This window comes from Oratosquilla oratoria, chromosome 11 (assembly GCF_046742065.1).
Source record: "Oratosquilla oratoria isolate Oo_2021 chromosome 11, ASM4674206v1, whole genome shotgun sequence".
NCBI lineage: Eukaryota > Metazoa > Arthropoda > Malacostraca > Stomatopoda > Squillidae > Oratosquilla > Oratosquilla oratoria.
In genome coordinates, this window is record NC_134787.1 from 56,574,809 (window position 1) to 56,579,808 (window position 5,000).

The 5,000-nt window shown below is 40.3% G+C and overlaps 1 protein-coding gene across 1 annotated transcript in view; it reads left to right on the plus strand.

Annotated features, from left to right (window-relative positions):
* Positions 1 to 835: 835 nt before the first annotated feature.
* The window catches only part of LOC143029838 (uncharacterized), a 78,591-nt gene continuing 74,426 nt past the window's right edge, over positions 836 to 5,000 (plus strand). Inside the window, exon 1 of the mRNA XM_076192927.1 lies at positions 836 to 966. The gene's annotated coding sequence lies outside the window, so the exon portion shown is untranslated. The remainder of the gene's footprint in view (positions 967 to 5,000) is intronic.

Genomic DNA, 5,000 nt, shown 5'->3' on the forward strand with positions numbered 1-5,000 from the left:
AAGTCAGAAGCACGTGTCTATTCCCGTCCATTTAACTCCCTTCCACCACCCCCTTCACCCTACCCATCTCAGCTCCTCATGGATGACCGGTCATCTCTGTATCCACCAACTACCCTGGATCAAACGCAATACACCAAGACACTACATTCACAGCAAGACCGCTTCACGACCGCTTCGACGACCTCCCTCTGCGTCCCCTCATGCAGAAAACGAGAAGACGGGAAGAAATCCAATCGGCCTGCGTTAAAATATCATTCACACGTATGTACCCCCTACCCCCATCCCCCATCCCTCCTTCCTTGCATAACAGTATCATCCATACAGCGTCATTCTCCACTCATCCCTATCTCCTGCCTACTCTCTTCCTTATTCGACAGACATTCCCCTCTTGCTCAGCGCCCCTTTCACCCCATCCATCCATCTCATCCTCGATCGTTCCCTCAAGTTCACTTCTCCACCTCTGCCTTCCACACCTCTTTTACTAATCTTTCATCACTCATTCTTTCCATGTGTCTAAATCATCCCAATAGTCTTTCATCAGCTTTATTTGCCATCTCCTTTTCCAATCCCGCTCTCCTCTTCACCTCCCCGTTTCTCACTCTATCCAGCCTTGTAACCCCTACCATACTTCTCAGACATTTCATCGTAACTTACTCCGTCATAAAGTTCAATTTGGTGTCTTGCATCACTTGACGGAAAAATCAGTCGGCACAACTGATTTCTTATCAGTTGAGCAAGTAAAGCTACTCCTCGGTGTCTGCTAAACGTCGTATCTACACAGGTTCAGACAGTATGCTTGTTCTCTTGTTCTGAGCCAGAGTGATATTCCACGTTCTATTACCATGTACTGTAGTTCCTTGTTCGCTATGCTTCGACCAAGCTGTCCTTCGTTATCAGTCTAATTATCTGTGTCGGTAGTAAGAGAGCTGGACTCTGACGTCATCGGCGTACAAGTCTCCACATCAGGTGAGTTCTTGACTACACGATTCCGCCATGAGTGGCAAAATATACGTTCGTCTATGCCTTCTTGTCTGCAAGTCAGATGTCTCGTCTTAGTACTTATTTACCATTACGAAGAAAGCCTAGTTGTCCCCTTAACTCCCCATTCCTCTAACTGTTTTCACGAAGATTGAACGTCGTTTCATTAATCATCCTACTGACGTTCTCCAAGAAGAAAATTCATGACTCAATCACTTCCGGTATTTTTTATTTGGTATATGAGTTCTGTGTGCTCATCTGGGAGACTAATAGATGTTAATCGCAAGTCCAACACGTGATCCAAGACCATGGTGAACCACAAACCAGAGGTTATGGCATCCCTTAAATTCAGAAAGGGTTCGTGTGAATAAAGACGTGGAGATGCAGTGAGCTTGGGTCGCTACCGTGACACTCGCTTTGACAACTACGCTTAGATTAGTAACACACACGCACACATACACACACACACACACACACACACACACACACACACACACACACACGCACGCACGCACGCACACACGCTCACGCACTCACACACGCACAAACACACGCACACGTGCACATGCGCATATACACATACATTAGCACTAACACTAACACAAACACAAAATATAACAGATAGATAAATAGATACACAGATATATAGATATAGATATTTACATATAGATTTAGATATGAATATAGATATATAGATATAGATAGATATTGCTGTAGATACATATATAGATATATAGATATATAGATATAGATGTAGATATAGATATAGATATATCTTTATATATAGATATAGATATAGGTAGATAGATAAATAGATGGAGGTAGAGATATATAGGTATCAAAACAAATATATCTCGATTATCCCTTTCACTACTGATGGGGTACTACGGAGATGAATAGATTAGCCTGGCGACAGCCAGAACAAAGAACAAAAGTACTATCCAGTAAGGAAGGGAGTTAATCTACAAAAGCTTTAACACCTCTGCCTCCGAAGGATGTGCTGTGTCTTGCTGCATTGTTTCTGGCCCAGGGCAGTGGGCGAGATGCAGGGATGACCCGTCATCCAGGAGGAGCCAAGGCGAGAGGTAGGGAGGGAGGGGGTGGATGGGAGTGGAGTATATGGGGATGAAATGGGTGGGAGTGGATTTATGCCTTTGACTTTGGCTACCTCCCTTGTAAGGGGGAAAAAGTATGTATGTATGTATGTATGTATGTATGTATGTATGTATGTATGTATGTATGTATGTATGTGTGTATGTATGTATGTATGTATGTGTGTATGTATGTGTGTATGTATGTATGTATGTATGTATGTGTGTATGTATGTGCGTATGTATCTGTGTATGTATGTATGTATGTATGTATGTATGTATGTATGTGTGCGCGTGTATATGTGTATGTATGTATGTATGTATGTATGTATGTATGTATGTATGTATGTATGTATGTATGTATGTATGTATGTATGTATGTATGTATGTACCTCCGATGGATAGCACAAAGATGAATGAAATAACATGGAGGAAACCACAACAGAAGAGAAAGTACTACTCGATAAGTTAGGTGTTTATTTTTGCAAACGCCTAGTACCGACTTAAAGGAACCTACTTATGATTAAATCTGTTAACAATATTAAGGGTTATCTTGCTATCTTGTGTAGCCCTCTACAGGATTCCTGTAACATTAGGAATTTTATTATGACAAACACCAAACGATTTCGTTCAGTTTAAGGTAATCATTCCGCTTTCGTGAGTGAAGTATTATGACTATCTTCGTTAAAACTGAAGAATAACTTGTCTGTCTCATTAACTGAATGATTGATGACATGAGTTACGTGCAGGTGTGCACCACATCTACACCGAGACTCGAGGACCGTGGCGACGTTCTCGGTTCAAAAGCAGCCAAATGTCTCGCGAGGACTGGTCAAACCGCTAAAGTAGAATTGTTTCCCACGGTGGCCCTCCCCTCTCACCTTGGATTTTTCCCACTGCACTTCGAGTGATGTCATCAACTTCTCACGATATCATGACGCTGTGCTTCCCCAAGCGTTCCACGTGTCACTGTGATATATTTGACAGTACGTCAAAGAAAGTTTAGCTTAGGTCAGGTTAAGTAAGATGAAGTTTAGATTTGGTGAGGTTAAGTTAGTCAGGTAGTTCCGAAGTTGGGTAAGGGATTCGAAGTCAGGGGAGGGACCTGTTGAGAAACATTTCAACGCTTGCGGTCAAACAGTCGACTAGCGGTCAGAGGTTTCTTGTGGGACCCAGCGACCGTTAACTGTACTTCGGGAGTTCGCATTCAAAGGTCAGTCGTGCACAGACACGGGGTGAGTTGACCCTTTGAGGTCCACACCGTAGCTTCTGTCAAGCGGTTTCAGTCAGTCGAGAGGAAACTCCTTGTAGGTATGAAAAAGATTCGTATTGCTTTGTACTTTGTTCGTACCTTATTACAAAGGTAGTTGCTGTACCTTGACTAACCCTCTGGGATTTATGATCCACTCCTTTAACCCCCGCCGAGAGATTTTGTTAAACTAGAAATCCTGTCAACGTCAAAAGGTTAATGTGTTGATTTGATTCCAAAATCATCCACCAAAATACGTTCACCTATCTTGCCTCACTGTTACTGCTGAGATTCGTAAATTCCCTAAATTCTACAGGAAGTATCTTCATAGTTGAATAAAATCGTCTAGGTTTAATGGAAATTGACATAAGACTACGCCTGGTTCAGATGCGCCAAAAATTGTAGATATTGGTACAGTATCACCAAAAACAATAGACGGCAGAATACACAGTCACTTGTTTCTCTTTTAAGCCTCGGTCTGCCCTCAGCCGTCTTTGCTGCCTTGTCATCTGGCATCATTAACTTGTCTGTCACTTCCTTGTCACCTTTTGTGACGAGGTTGTTTCTTGATATTAAACTGGATAGTTTCTTGATCCGTCGTCACTTCTTGTTGTGTTCAGTGACGCTTTGGTTTTACCTCAACTGATTTCCTTACGGTTGACTGTGAGTTACTTCCAGTCTTTTTCATTATTCATTGATTTGTTTTTGTTTTCTATGGTTCCCTTTTCATCGCCAATATTACAGAAGTCTAAGTTTTTATTCTAATTGATAGACTTACTTATTCTTACTTCTACTTTTTTCTTTTTGGTTTTATGTCTCTTCGTTGGTTTTCACTGTCATTCCCATTTCTTCATTTTTTTGCTTACTTTCTTTGTAATGATTTGTCTACTTTTTTGTTCGTTTCTATTTTTTCTTTTTTTTTATTGTTACGTGTATTCTCAATATTATGATACTGTGTTGTCCACTTTCGGTAAAGTTTCTCTTATTGTTTAATAAGTGAATTGTAACTAAAGATTAAGCCGACAGAAGATCTTTCGATTCTGAATGAAACCGAATGTATATTTCACAAATAAAGGAATGAACGAAAGACAAATCACGAGTAAAGTTAACTGATTAATTGAAAAACACAACAGCATATTGCTATACCGTTTATCTATCTGGATCTTGAATTTTCAAACTACACTGTATATAATCTCATCTACAGAAGTTTATTTTTCATCCAAAGACTACGCGGTTGGTGAAATTGCCTCTATTTAAGTCGTCGTACTTTGGAACCAGTGTATCTACTTTTCAATTAGTGTGAATATGTTTCCAAATGATGCTTCGAATCAATTGGATATTCATGATGTAAATGAATTAGAACCATTGTCTCAAAATCCCCCAAAAAGCTTAATTCTACTAAAACTACAGTCACACTATCACGACTCAAGTGAGTTCGTCACACTATCACGACTCGAGTGAGTTCGTTTGAATGGAAACGACTTCGTTTACAATTTTTCGTTTTTTGAATCTCCAAAATGTCATAATATCACCTTTGCGTCATAAATCGAGAAGCCGAATGACGAACTAAAAGAAGTTAAACCTATACGAACATTAGACACATTGTTGAACTGTCCTTAGTGAAGTCTAGAATACTATCAACGAAGTCATCCTGCAGATTTTCAAATTCACAACATTTAACG